The sequence below is a fragment of the Strigops habroptila genome, chromosome 10 (assembly GCF_004027225.2).
Source record: "Strigops habroptila isolate Jane chromosome 10, bStrHab1.2.pri, whole genome shotgun sequence".
NCBI lineage: Eukaryota > Metazoa > Chordata > Aves > Psittaciformes > Psittacidae > Strigops > Strigops habroptila.
In genome coordinates, this window is record NC_046359.1 from 2,203,583 (window position 1) to 2,218,476 (window position 14,894).

A 14,894-nucleotide genomic window follows, 5' to 3' on the forward strand; every position below is an offset into this window, starting at 1 on the left:
CCATGTGGTGAGGACTGGCCTGCTTGAAACATCTGTTTCTTCTTGCTTAAATTTAAAAAGAAATTTTATTAAAATTAGAACAACCATTTTATTAATCCAAAATATCATCTAGTTATTTAACAAAGACTTAACAATGTGAGTCATCTGCATTAACAAATCCAGATGCTATAGTCAGAGGCAGCAAAGACTCAGGGACTGACAATAGGCTCGCTTTGTATGCTAATTAATTTTTGCTATTTGTTTTTCATTCCAAACAGACCACCCCTAATATTTTATCTCTCTCGTGGATTTTAGGAAAATTGTAAGTGAACACAAAAATGCCGGATTCTCTCTCTTTTTAAAAAAGTCATATACAAATACTATTAAAATTTTTCTAATCTTGATTTTGTCTTTTGAGGGGACTTCATAAAAAAATTAACTGTGTGCATATCTTTTTGCCGTGTTACAGCTGGTTTTTTTTCATCTAGAGGATTGGACAAATGTGGTTTTCATTTAACCACATTTAAATTTAAATTGCTATACCATTCTGTGCTGGGTGTAAACTTCCTATGCATATGTCCAAGAAGAAAGGAGCCTAATTTGGGAACCGCTATCCATGGTGATTCTCACCAGCTAGAAGCCAGGGACTGCACTCCTTCTGGGAAAGGCCACGTAATGTAAAATCATCAAAATCGTCTTGTCCTTTTTGCTCTTCTTGAAGGGCTGGTCTCACTGAATGTGAATTTTCAAAGTACCAGTGACAGAAGAATTAAAGTTCAGCAGCAGCAAAGCGAGGCCATTACTAAACACTTTACTGATTTAATTTTAATGCGTATCATTTTTATACAGGGACCTTATTTGCGCAGCTCAGTGGAGCCATGTATTTGAAGAGACCTGCTGATTAATTAGGTCGGTTCAGTATGAATGAATTAGGTGATCTCTATTTTATGTCTGTTTTAAGTTCGCTATTGTGAACTTCACCCCATTCAGTGCTTCATCCTGTTTAAAACACTTCTTACTAACTTTGCTTAGGCAGGAAAGGGATCATTAAAAGCACTATGCAAGCCTCCTGAGTATGGTGGGTTCTGTTACAGATGTATAAATCCAGGTCATTACTCAGCTAAGGGGAACTGACTTTCCAGGTACATTTCAAAAACAGAGGGATCATGAGTTGGCAGGTGTGAAAACTGCAGTTTTTATGGACCAGACCTGAACCCAAGTTCTCTGTTCCTAGGGTGATGTCTGTGCCAGCTTTAAAAATAATCTGACTCTTTGCTGGAAGTATATTGTGTATTTTGCTCTCCTATTTTCTCGAAAGACTGCAGAAACAACTGATCTCAATTATTTGGAATATTTATCTCAACCCTTCAGTAAAACAAATTCATGTTTCACCTAGAAATACAATAAAGGTGGAACATGCTAGACTTCCCTTTTTGCTTCTTTACTTCCAGTTCAGGAGTTCCTTTATTCAGTCTGATGTTAAATCTACTTGTATTAGAGAATCCTTTTTATCTGAGCAAATCTTATTCCTTAGCAATGAATCTCAGAACACTGTGGGGTGATTGTATAAAGCCATTGCTTTTTCTTTATTGCCCACTAAAGAAACATTTATGATTAAATGGGAAAGGGAACTATCTCATTCTCTTGAGCTGGAGATATTGGACTCAATAATGTCCTTCATACGTGTATGCTCTATTTCAGCTAACCTGTTAGAATTGCAATATAAAATTGTAAATCAATGGCATCAAGCACCTGTGAAGATGAGTAAGATTGCAAGCCATTTCTTAGATAGATTTGGAGAAACAGCTCCCAGACAAAAACTCTTTTACATGTTCTGCAGGGTCTGTCCTAAATTACCCCAATAAAGTCACTTGTTATACATCATATTGAGAAAATTGCCAGCTGTCTGATGTCAAGTACTTAGGAACACTATACATAGGGACACTTGGACTTTGAGGTATGTGACAGACAACTGGATGTTAATAAAAATCGAGTTACAGGCTATTCGGCTGGTTATTTGCAGAGCTAAAAATTCAGACTCTTCTTTAATAATGGAAGTGGATCCTTAGGAATTTGTTCAAATCTGTTCTGTTTAGCTATAACTGCAGGAATACCTCTAAGCAAGGTATTCCTTTATTGATTACTTTAGTGAAGGTACGAATAGTTAAACCCAGCTACTCATAAACACTTTATGGGGTAGAAAAAATGAAAGTAAGGAGGAATTTTGTTTGTTTTTCTTGTCTTTCTATAATCACAATGGTATCTCTTTTAAGCTTGTCATCTTCTGCTTGGCTGATTCTCTTGTAAAGGCTTTAATAATATGAATTTAGTATGAAGTGTCCCTTTGTACCTACAAATATACATCAGTCAAAAGCCTTACTCTCTGTATTTTGGAATAAACTTACTAAGATTTATATATGTGAAATATCCCCAGACCTAACAAATGCAGATTTGTTATTGCCCAGGCATGCTTTTTACCTTTGCAGAGCATGGAGATCAGTGCAGTATAAACACTTGGTCGCCAGAAAATGTAAAATAAAAATATACACCACCCAGCTGACAGTATTTCAACCCTCCTCATAGAGATGACAGTATCCACTGAGCATGATTCTGTCACAAGGGTGTTCACTCACTCCCTGCAGAGGACACCAGAAGGTTGTTGGGGGGGATATGTCTTAGTGCAATGGCTTAGGCTGCTCGGGAAGGGTGATGGCAGGTCTGCTGCTGGAAAAGGGATTACAACGTTACCTAGAAGAATGCAGCTAGAAGGAGTAAAAGAATGATCAAGGAAAAGGATCAGAGAGAAGAGGAACTTCAAGGAGAGGAACCCACACAGAATGGGACATCACAGGGGTCAAAACATCTTATTATGGCTCTGGATTCAGTAATGTGAGGCAAAAATTACAAGCCACTAAGGAAAATGGTGATTTCTTCACTTGGTATCTTTGACTCAAAAATGGTTTCTAGAAGATGCTCGCTCGTCTATGAATCATGAGGGTTAATTACATAAAATTGCTTGACCTGTGTTATACCTCAAGTTGTATTACCTAAAGGTATCTTCTGACCTTAAATTTTATGAATCTGCATTAAGTAGCTGTAAGGAAGGAAAGGCAGAATAGGATGTTGTTTCGCTGATTTGAATTACAACATGTATTTGCATCTTCATTTGCATTTACTGTCTTAAGAGTAACTGTACTGAATACAGTTGTGGGATGGAGTTGTCACTGTGAGCTGAAAAGCAGTGAGTGTGTGTTCTGAGAGACCAAGATCACGTTTACGGGACTGACATCTACTAGCATAGCTGTAAAGATATGCCAGCCCTGACAGGCATAGCTGTGTCAACAGAAGCCTCTGGTAGAGACACAGTTGTACCAGTAAAACTGTATTTTTACCAATAATATTTTATGCCAGTGGTGGGAGACAGTTTTATTCTACTAGCAGAAAATACTGTTTTGCTAGTACAGATGTATCCTCACTAAACTGCTTCGGATTTTAATATTCGCAGCAAAGCACTCCCCTCAGTGATTCCTAAACCAATCAATTTTCTTGGTGCTGCCAGAGAAAGGGCATGCAACTGGCCCTGGCAACTGTCAGCTTTGTGGTACCATACATGACAGCGTTTAATAAGGGGAGAGAGCGGAAACAGTTTCAGGAGAAGTTCAGGGTAAATCTGTTGGCCAAATAGTTTTGTCAGGGAGGAGTGTGAAAAGATCAGGCTGAACGAAGTCAGAATAAACAATGAGTAACAAAAAAGTTCTTTTTCTAAAATAGTTTCTGTCATTTGAAGCAAAGGTTTAACAATACTGGCAAAAATGGCACTGGAATGAATTGCACTGACCCCATGGTTTCGGTAGTTACAGCTATACTGGAAAAATTCTTTGTGGTGTAAACTAGCTCTCAAAAAAGACCCTAGGGGAAAGGGTGAAGGGTGATAACAGTTAGCACTCCATCCAGGAGCAGGGAATGAGGAGGGAACATCACTACTTTGGTCTGTAAGCATAGGCCAGATGCACCATTCCTGATCAGACCGTTTGACCCACTCTGAGAGTCTTTGCACCTTGCCTGTGCAAAGTACGGGTGTTACTCTTTATTCAGCAGTGCTCCCAGCCTCCATTTCCAGAGAGTTCCTAGGACGTGGGCATGCTCTGGCATCAGCCTGGCAGATGCAGACTCAGTACTCAGCTGGTGCTCAAAAGTGCAAAAGTGCTTTTCACAGTTTATGCCTAGGCACTGCCTATATTGGAAGGACGCTGATCAACCTTTACTCCACCTTTATAAAGTTTTGCAATACTCCATGCATTTTCCCTCCTCCCCCAATAAACTTCTTGAAGCCTTCAAGTACTCTGACACAGCTTTTCTCCTTCACTGCTTCTGCAGCTTTAGCAATGGTTCTTCAGGTCAAAATGGTGACTGGCTGCATGCTAGAGCTTTCACTGCATCTGCACCACTCCCACATCAGACATTCTCCTCACTAAAGAACAGGCAAGCTGAACTTCAGGGCATTCAGAAACAATTTGGATGTGACTGTAGTTTTCAAGCAAGGGAGTGCATGTGGGGAGCTAGGGATGAGGGGTTTTGGGAAGCAAAGTGCTCTGGCTGCTTCTTGTCTCTTTCCCTTTTGCACTGTTGCGCCATTCATGCCTCACGGTGCTGATCACAGTGCTCACCCTCCACAGGACTTTTGTTTTCCTTATTTCCAGCATCACAGCTCTGAGTGTTCCTTCACACATCGCATCGTCACTCCTGGTGTCTGACCCCCATGGCCACAGCTGCTAGTCTCACATGCTCCCGCCAGCATCCCACACAAGACTGTGTGGTGCTTCGTTTCACTCCTCTGGGAAAACATGGAGGGCTGGCAGTGGGGCGGAAGGTGCGGGAGCTGTGAGGGGTGAAAGCACACCTCAGCGCAGGGAGAAGCAGAGGAATGGAAAAAAGATCACAACCTCTGCTCCAAGGTTGTGCCTCCCGCCTCAGAAAGGACAGCACTGGCACACAGGAAGCCTGGAGAAGACTTAAGTGGTCAATTTATCTCCATGAGGTGTTCAAAACTGCATGACAGCCCCAAGGAGATGAAGGCAGCCGGGACCAGGAGCCTGGGGAACGGTGAATCGCTGTCCTCGCTTCAGCCACTGCACGTTCTGGCTTGCCCTGTCTAGGGGGTTTGGGCTCACGCAGGCAGGGGATAAGGGCTCGGCTGCCAGCCAGGAGCAGCACAGATCCTAGTTCACTCCGGCATGGACAGCAAGCACGATGCAGCCCCTCGCTGAGGCAGCAGGGCTGGCTGTGGGTTTTGGGACATTCACAAGCTTCTTTTAGAGATGAAAGGGCTGCTCGGCTAGTGCTGTGTTTGCTTTTGCTGGCATACGAAAGGGAGATTAAAAAGGAAAAAAGAAAAAAAGCCACAATGGCTGAAATATTGAATTAAAATATCACTTCTACTCATGTGTTGCAAATTTGCTGCACAAAAAAATGTCATTTTAACATAAAGATTTGGGGAGTGTGAACAACGTAGATCCCAGACTGTCATAATACACTTAATATGTGAATAAGTATTTATATGAGATCCTAAGTTTAGTGGGTAAATAAGCATGTATCTTTAATTCAATCCAGCGCAGTAGTACTGCTCCGAATCTGGTGCTATTTATAATGAGCCCAGAACACTTTATAAAAGCAATAAATTAACCGAAACAACTGCCGTGCCAGCTACAGGAGCTGACCGGGCACGCGGCCGCCCTGCGGCGCCGCTCGGCCCAGCGCCATCTTGTGGCCGCCAGCCTGACGGGCCCTGTGGCGCCCCGTGCCCGGCGGAGCGACCGGCCGCGGTGCCTGCCGGGAGCGGCAGCCATGTCGCGCACCACAGGCTGTGGGAAGGGGGAGGAGGAGCTTCCACATCGGACGTGCCCCCTTGTCCACGTCCGTCGTACTTTACCTCCTTAACGCATACCTGTCCCGCTGTCATCAGGCTAAATAAAAGCTAAAGCACTTCATGGGTGCTAGATGTTTGCCTTCTTTTCATAGTTTGCATGTGTTGTGCCAGATCACCTGCCGCCGCCCGGCAGCCTGTGCCAGTGGAGCTGCGGGGAGGTGTGGTGCCTAATGCCTCCTGGTGATCTGGTAACAGTGGCTTCCAGGGTTGGGGTTTTTTGGGGCAATGTTTTCCCTCGTGCCTGTACATACACCTCTTTGTTCTACTTAGAAGTATTTTTCTGAAAGATAGGCCGTTTAAGCTCCTTATCGTGGGCCTTGGCAAACCTATTGTCTGCAGAGAAGTGCTTGTAGGAGTAGGAATTATTATAAATCGCACAGTTACTCTGAAGGGAGTATAAATGGAGAAAACAGCGAAAGACTTAAAATTTTTATTTGGGGTACAAAAAAACCATAAAAGTTACATTTTCAAAGGGTTACAAATACCAATGGAAAGTCATTAAGAGGTTTTATCGCACCTTGAATGTTCAATTTGTAGATATACAGCAAGCCCTTTTTATTAACCTGTAGTAAGAGTTCTCAGAACATTGTGTGGCCCTGCAAAAATGCAACCTTTTTCTCCCAAGGTGTGGGAGGGCTGTGGTGTATCTTTGTTCCATTCCCCATTTGATGGCCCTTGCTTGTTTCCTGATGCAGGTCTCTGGAGAAGGCAAAGAAGTAAGTCATGATACTGCTGCAGCACAGGGCAGTGTTATCCCATGTTGCCAGCGTTTTATGAAGTTAGTTGTAAAGTTATGATGACAGTCTTGACGGTGATGCTTTCATAGCAACCCAGTGTTCTGCAGTCTTTTGATAAATCAAATATTGTATTTTTTTTTTTAAAGTAAGTTTCCATGTGTGTGGAGGCAAGGTTAGAAACGCTACTGAAGTATACCCCTCAACGGCTAGAGTGCCAGAAGACCCAGACAGACACTGTTTTTCAGTCCCATAGTTAGGATAATATTGGTCTGAGGAAAGGTTCTGACATCTGATTTTGTAAGTCCTTGGGTTTGCAATACCACCTGACACCAGACTGTATCCTAGTGGAGTAGCTCTGTGTGTGGACAGGAGTGTCATACGTGTGAGAGCACACTGCTGCTCAGTGGCTTGTGGTTTCTGGACACCTGATGATAGTATCTTCCCTCCCAGGACATAGCAGGCTCTCCAGTGTCCAAACTGCTGAAGCTGGGAGCCACTGCTTGTCAAGGATACTTCTCTCAAATCACCAGGGCTCACACGTGTGTCCCTGTTTTGTGCCATTCATAAACATCCCATGTGCTGTTCCTTCCCTTCCATAGGCTGCTGACCCTTGAAATAACAGATTTGCTGAGGTGGTTTTTCTCTTCTACGTTGGACATCTAACATATAGTCTAATTGTGAAGACAAACCGGGCTTAGTGGCTTTGTGTGGTCCTCTGAATGTACATCTACATGTATGGATGAGCCAAGACTTCTGAGTATCTCACCCTCCAATAGAAAAGAAATATTTTAATGTCTTAGAAAAAAAAAAATCCATACCTCTATAGCATATCTCTATACTAGTCTGACTAGAGAACAGAGCTTTCTCTCTTGGGTTGTATAAAATGTACTCAAAATGGGGGCCAGAGAGAAAATCAATGATAGGAGACGCTGATTTACAGATAGATTAGGGATATAAATATTACAACCAATATGGATGTTTATGCATTGTATATACTCTCTGTAGTGCCTTCATCTTATCCATAAGACTAAATTGTATCAGAGATTCCTGAGCATTCAAAAATAGGAAATGTTACATAACTGATAAAGAATAGAAATATTCTGAGGAATATAACTGCCTTCTTGGGCGTGTGTCAAACCCATGATTGCAGAGAATGGAAAAACAAGTTCATGGAGTTCAAGCTTTTCCTCCTATGTAAAAACAAGAGCAACCCAAAAGATGGTATAAGTTTTCTATTTCCTATGGCTCAAGTGCCTTTTTCTAGGAGCTGGAAGAAAGGACATCTTATTTATACCGCTACCACTTACATGTATTTAAAAATATACAACACAAAGGTTCTGTGTATTCCTGATGTGTTTTGCACAGTGCATACAACTTTGATGGTTTGTGCTGTGTCCAAAACAAAAAGAGTTTCCATACCTTCTGCTCTAACAAAAGGTTTTGTCTGAACTGAGTGTTCTTGAAAAGGAGAGGGGCAAAAGCACAACTGAAACCAAGCCATATTGTTCCCCCTACTCTAATTCAGCTGAAGAATATCAATTCTGAGCTGAAATCGAGACAATCAAAAAGGGATCGTTCAGTAAGACTGGATTTTTCACAGATACAGTGCGTGAGGAGGAATATTTTCCCCAACATTTTCTTTGCGTAGTGTCTTTTTATGTGGCTATCATGTAGATAACAGCAGGGAATTCCACTTAAGTAGATCCTTAATGGATTTAACTAATGCTTTCTTTGTGATGCTTTCAGACAGTTCTCCTGTAATGTGGATCCTCTAAATATTTAAATCCACCATTGAAGCGTTTAATAGGAAGAAAGTCTCCTACCACTAGAATAAGAAAAGGCTTTCAGCTGGAAACAATACCAAAACAAAATCTGATTTGTACAACTGCATCAAGAATCTAAGCCCACTTACTGTCTGAGGCAGCTGATACAACAAGGACCTGGGGTGCCAGGTAAACAGCAAGCAGTCATCTGTATTTTGAGACAATCTCTGTCCTTTCCTGTTTCTCTATATCCTCCATATTTTTGAGGGTTGTTTGTAGTGATTAATGGTTTGACTGAACAATAAAGCTGGTAAATTAGTATTGCTACTTACTCTTGGTTCAGGATAACTGCCTAACCTGGGGGCTCATGGAATCTTGAAAATAATGGATGGGTTAACCTGGGATACTTCTCCTTGTTTCGAGTCTTTCTTCTGACACTGTCTCAAAGTAATCTTTCTTACTGTTGTATCCATTATCCTCTTATTTTATTCTTTTTACAAGTGGAGCCTGGTGTTTCTCCGGTTCCATAAAATATTTGAGCTGGAAGGAAAAACCTTTTAGAAATCTACTTATTGTATTGTCAAGACCCAATTTTTTTCTCTCCTGTCTCTTGCTTGGGAGGAACAGTCACTTCAGAAACTAACACTGCTTTTTAAGCTGTCTGCTTAGCCCTGGATTTTACCATGTTTCCCTTGCACAAAGAACAAAATCTACTGTTTTCACTCTAGATTGTTTCTGAAGATGAGAAATAATAGAAAAATAAAGGCTCCCTGTATCTTGCATTAAATGAAACAAAAACGTAAGAGCTGCAATTGCCCCACAGCTGCTTTTGTGGTATATAAGATACATCCCTACCTTTTGAATCCATAGGACTCCTCAGAAAGAATAAATATCACTCTCAGCTAAATACATCTGTTTATTCTTCTTTGCACAGTTTGGGCAGGGAAGTTTATTTCTGCAGATGACATTAATATATTTATAGAAAATTTCTGCAATTACTTCACAATCCATATTGTCTAAATCCATCTGTAACTTGTTCCATATCTAGCCCCTAAACATAGACACTTCTTCAATTTTACTTGCTGATACTTCCGTGAAACAATAAATTTCTGCATTTCAGACACTTGGTATTACTACATATACAAGCATATAAAACCATTCTGAATTCCTTTTGTGCACAACTGCGGTATAAATAATACACAATAAAAGCAGCAAAGTTTCTCACTTGCTATGGAAACTGGCCATCCAGGAAGGGCTCGCTGGACCAACTTACCCAAAATGGCACCTGCATTTGGCTGTAATGGGAAGTTTCTCTAATAAAATAAACATGCACTAGATTTTCCTTCTTGTTGCATCTCAGTGCCGTTAGGGATAATGCAGAACTATCAGCATGTTCCTCTCGCGCTTGTACTTTGTATGTTGCATGGATACACTCAAAGGCTCAAATTAAAGGCTTTCTATCCTGCCCGCTGCCAGAAATGGAGTGCCTGTTTTTAAACAGAGTGCCTGATTCTTTGTTACTCTGTATCTCCTGCAGTTATGTAAACCAAAGAGAGTCAATGGGAAATAGCTGTTGGATATTAACATCTATGTAAATTAGTGCAGACGCTGAACTGATGGCAGTTTATATCCCCTTGCAGAGCAGGATGTGACTACCCAAAGTTAAAAATGGGCTGAAATTTATTTCAGGTGAAGGAAAGCAGTAATGAGGGAGTGCATAGGAACTGCTGTTACTTAGAACCACCCAAAGGTTTTCATCCAGGTGCTTCTTTATGTTATTTGCATAGTGGTTAAATGCAGAGAATGCAAGTATTAAATTCCTGATAAAGGCCAAATAGGCACCTAACTCCAGTTTGTGCCTTTGAAAACCTCCCATTCTTACCTTTTTTTTTCCATGTATTTACTTTTGAAGATCTTGCCTATTTTATCCATGAAGCAGAGAAGGATATAGTACTAGTTTGAGTGGGTACAGGAGCAAATGCTTCCAAAAATAGTGTGATTTTTTTTTTTTTTTACAGAGGCCCATCTGTGAATTGCTGCTTTGTGCTGACCCACAATTTATGCAGCTTTTGCCCAAGTCTATCAGATGAAGCTCTTTAAATGGCTTAAAAATAGTTTGGAAGTGTTACAGGCATTCAGTCAAATTAGTCACTTAGTCAAATCATCCTTTCAACTGGTGCTTTCAGCAAATGGTTAAAACAGCAGTCGAGGAAGGACCAGGTGTATGATCTAATGCCTGAAAGCAGCTCATGCTCAATGACATAATCCTAAGAATAAATGTATTGTAAGTGTATGGCCAAACGCAAAAGAATATCTGTCATCAAGTAGCTGGAAGTGCCACATGGTTTTTGTATCACTGCGCTTCAGTTGGAGCCACTGAGACTTGTGCAGCACCTTCAGCTCCTTCTGAGAAAAATACCACCTACTGCTTCAGCACTTCCTGGATCCAGGGCAGATACTTTTAAGAACTCCATAACTAGCAGAAGTAAAACCTCGCTGGATAGCTTTTCTTCAAAATAGAAGAAACTCAAAATTCACAGAATTTTAAATACACAGCTTCTAGTGGCAATATATTCAACAGCTTGCGAGACAGTGCCTCTCACCATGTTGCAGCAACATAGCTACACAGTCAGAGGAGGACATCAGGAGTCCTATGTACAGAGATCAAAGTCTGCATCCATCAGTGGTGTACATGATACCAGGTTAATCACTTGGCTTCTTTATGCCCCATTTCTACTAGTGTATCAGGATAATATACAATATGGACATTTGGAAGAAAAAACTTGGAAGAAAGGAACTATTACTATTACAGTTGCAGTTGTGCTTTCAGAACTCTCAATCAATAATATATCACTCATTTAAAGATTATTCCAGGTTTCTCCAAGAATATCTCTTGGACTAGCCCTTATTCTTCATCTCTACTTCTGTCTTCACTGTGAATGTGTACAGCTCTGTCATTACTGTTTTTACAGGTAACTTTTGACTGGACTCATTGTCCTTGTATTTGTGCTTGTTCTTGCTAATCAGAGCTTGTGCTAGAGTTCCTTGCTTGTTGATATTTTTCTTTTCCTGGAGAATGGTATGTCTCCATTTACAGTTTAAAAACTTGCACTTAAACTGAGTGTTAAATCACTTCTGGAAACTGGGCCTAAAATAAACGGTTATACTCTATGAAAAGCTGCATCAACCTTTTGACCCTGCTCTTGCCTCTTTTCAGACGCATGTTAGGAACAGCTGTGTATACAAATTGAATGTACTCTCTATCTTCAAACCCTTTACTAGGACCGATCCCAGTATTTGAGTGCTCATTGTGATTCTAAGACTGTTCAACTCCATCGTCTCCTGCAAACCCTGTAACTAACTTCTCAGCTTTCCTTCCTCAGTTTCCTGCCTCTCCTGCAGCCATTACCATTACAGTCTGCAGGTGCTCCCTGCAGGTCACTCCCCAAGCACTCTGTATTACTCCTTTCACTGCTGAGCCCTCTGACCTTCTGTAACTTCCCCTGTTCCATTGAATTGCTGTTAGCCAGCTGACTTTTCCAAAGAGTTAAAAATTGAAACCAAACCAAAACCAAAGTAATTACACTGTTGTATTGAAATTGGGGAATTAAACATTGAACAATGATGAACCAGAGCTCAAGTCAGCATGGATTTTGCCATTTCTGTGGAGGAGGGGAATTTGTGGGCTTCATTTCTCACAAGTACGGGGCAATGACACTTTTTAAAAAAAGTAAACATCCTTATTTTTTTGTTATGGGGAACAAAAGGAAGGAAATTAACTGTAACAAATTGAAAATAATAATGCAGAATAGAACCTATTCTGTGGCCACAGTAGCAATGGTGAATATGGCTCATGCAGCAATCACCTCTTCTGGCAGCACATAATGACTGGGATTTTTCTTGTTCCTGGATAATTGGTGCTTGTGGAGCAAGAGAGGATTAGGAGGCCTCACCTTGCACCAGCCAGACCTAAATCTCAACCTACTTCATAGACTCACAGAATGGTTTGAGTTGGAAAAGACCTTAAAATCATCTGGTTCCAACCCCACTGCCATGGGCAGGGATGCCTCACTCAGACCATGTCACCCAAGGCTCTGTCCAACCTGGCCTTGAATGCTGCCAGGAATGGAGCTTTTACCACTTGTTTGGGCAACCTGTTCCAGTGCCTCACCACCCTCACAGTAAAGAACTTCTTCCTTAAACCTCCCCTGTTTAAGTTTGAACCCGTTGCCCCTTGTCCTGTTGCTACAGTCCCTGATGAAGAGTCTCTCTCCAGCATCCCTGTAGGCTCCCTTCACATATTGGAAGGCTGCTATGAGGTCTCCACTCCAGGCTGAACAGCCCCAACTTTCTCAGCCTGTCTTCATACAGGAGGTGCTCCAGCCCCTTATCATCCTCGTGGCCCTCTTCTAGACTTGCTCCAACAGCTCCATGTCCTTCTTATGTCGAGGACACCAGAACTGCACACTGTCCTCCAAATGGGTTCTCACGAGAGCAGAGTAGAGGGGCAGGATCACCTCCTTTGACCTGCTGGTCACGCTTCTTTTGATGCAGCCCAGGATGCGGTTGGCTTTCTGGGCTGCAAGCACACACTGCCGGCTCATGTTAAGCTTCTCATCAACCAACACCCCCAAGTCCTTCTCTGCAGGGCTGCTCTGAATCTCTTCTCTGCCCAACCTGTAGCAGTGCCTGGGATTGCCCCGACCCAGGTGTAGAACCTTGCACTTTGCTATGTCGAACTTCATGAGGTTGGCATCGGCCCACCTCTCAAGCATGTCAAGGTCCCTCTGGATGGCATCCCTTCCCTCCAGCGTATCAACCGAACCACACAGCTTGGTGTCGTCGGCAAACTTGCTGAGGGCGCACTCAATCTCACTGTCCATGTCACCGACAAAGATGTTGAACAGGATCGGTCCCAACACCGATCCCTGAGGGACACTGCTCTTTACTGGTCTCCAATTGGACATTGAGCCATTGACCACAACTTCCAGAGTAAAAGGGACAGGAAAAAGAAGGGGGAATTTTTCTGCAGTCTTTCTTCCAGGAAGGGAAGAAACGTGTGAACAGGTGAATCCTCACAGCAGCAGGTAGAGATGCATCTTTCCTCTTCTGCCCTGATAGAGCAGTTGGATCCATGCCTGGGATGTTCACCGGGGAACCCTTCTTGTAGTCTCCTGGTTTAGGGGGTGGCAGATGGTCTCACAGCCTGTTTTGTCATTAAGGAGTGAAGGTACCGTTTGAGCAAAGCTCTCAATGGCTTAGAGAGAGGCAGGGGTAAGACAAGAGATCTTTCACACCATCTTTATTTCTCTTGATGTGGAGTTCGTATCCTGGTGCGTTTCCGTGTGTATGTCCCTTGATGTCAGTGGAATTAGTGCCAGGGGAAGAGCAGCAGCATGTCCTGCAGGCATTGTTGCAGGGCAAGGAAGAGATCTCCCAGGGGCCTCCTGATTTGTGAAGGCAGTGGAACAGTAGATCTGAAAAGGAATACTAAATGTGAAATAGGGGGGTGGGATGTTTCAGCTCATTAAAGATTGTTAAAAATAACTATTACTCTGTGAGTGCAAACAGTACTGAGTGTGCTGTGCTTAAAATGAGATTGAGCAAGATGCTTCTTAACAACCCACTTATTATACATGGTCATCACACAATCATTGCTTTTAGACTGTGGCTTTCAAAGTGCGTGAAAAACACTTTGTGTGTGTCTAAGTTGTGTGTCCTATGTGTGTCCAAGTTGATTTCACAGTCCAGCCCAGTCACCATGTGCAGTCATTTAGTGGTTATTTGTGTGCCTTTCTAATGTAAGACTCTTGGAGCAATGGCAGATATTTCATTGATTGCTCTTTTTGTAAAGTATCAGCATTCAGCCAGTAATCAATTTATTACCAAATGTTGCTTGGAATGAACAGCTTTCTCCCTGACAGTAATCTCATCGGTTGTGAAAAGATATGATCAGGTGACAATGAGACCTTCTCAGTAACACTACAGTAAATCACACTCAATAAGAATAAAGAGTCTGAGAAAAAAATGATTCCATTTTCTATTAACAAAGTCCTTGGCAATTGGCAGCCAGTGCAACAATGGCAACACTGCAGACACTGCTGGAGAAGTGAGGGATTGTTGTCCGAAACAGAAAAAGTTAGTAAGAAGCTCAATTTAACTGAGCTTTCTACATATACTCATTTTTCACTGCTAGCTCTGGTAACCTTTTCTGGGGCGTGTGTCCCCCATTTTAAAGCTGCTTTTTCTTTGTCGCTCTGAAACTGTCAGGTAAAACTTAATCCATGGTACCTGTTAAGGCAGCTATATCCAACTTACCTCCATGATATCTAATATACTTCAACAATTACACACAGAGGTGCATAATCTTATTTTTGTTTTCATTTATATCTTTCAGTTAGCATTGTATTTGTTTATCATACTGTATTGCCATTGTGCCTGTTGGACAAAAAGTGGACCCATGGCAGGAAGATCTGTGAATGTGCCAAT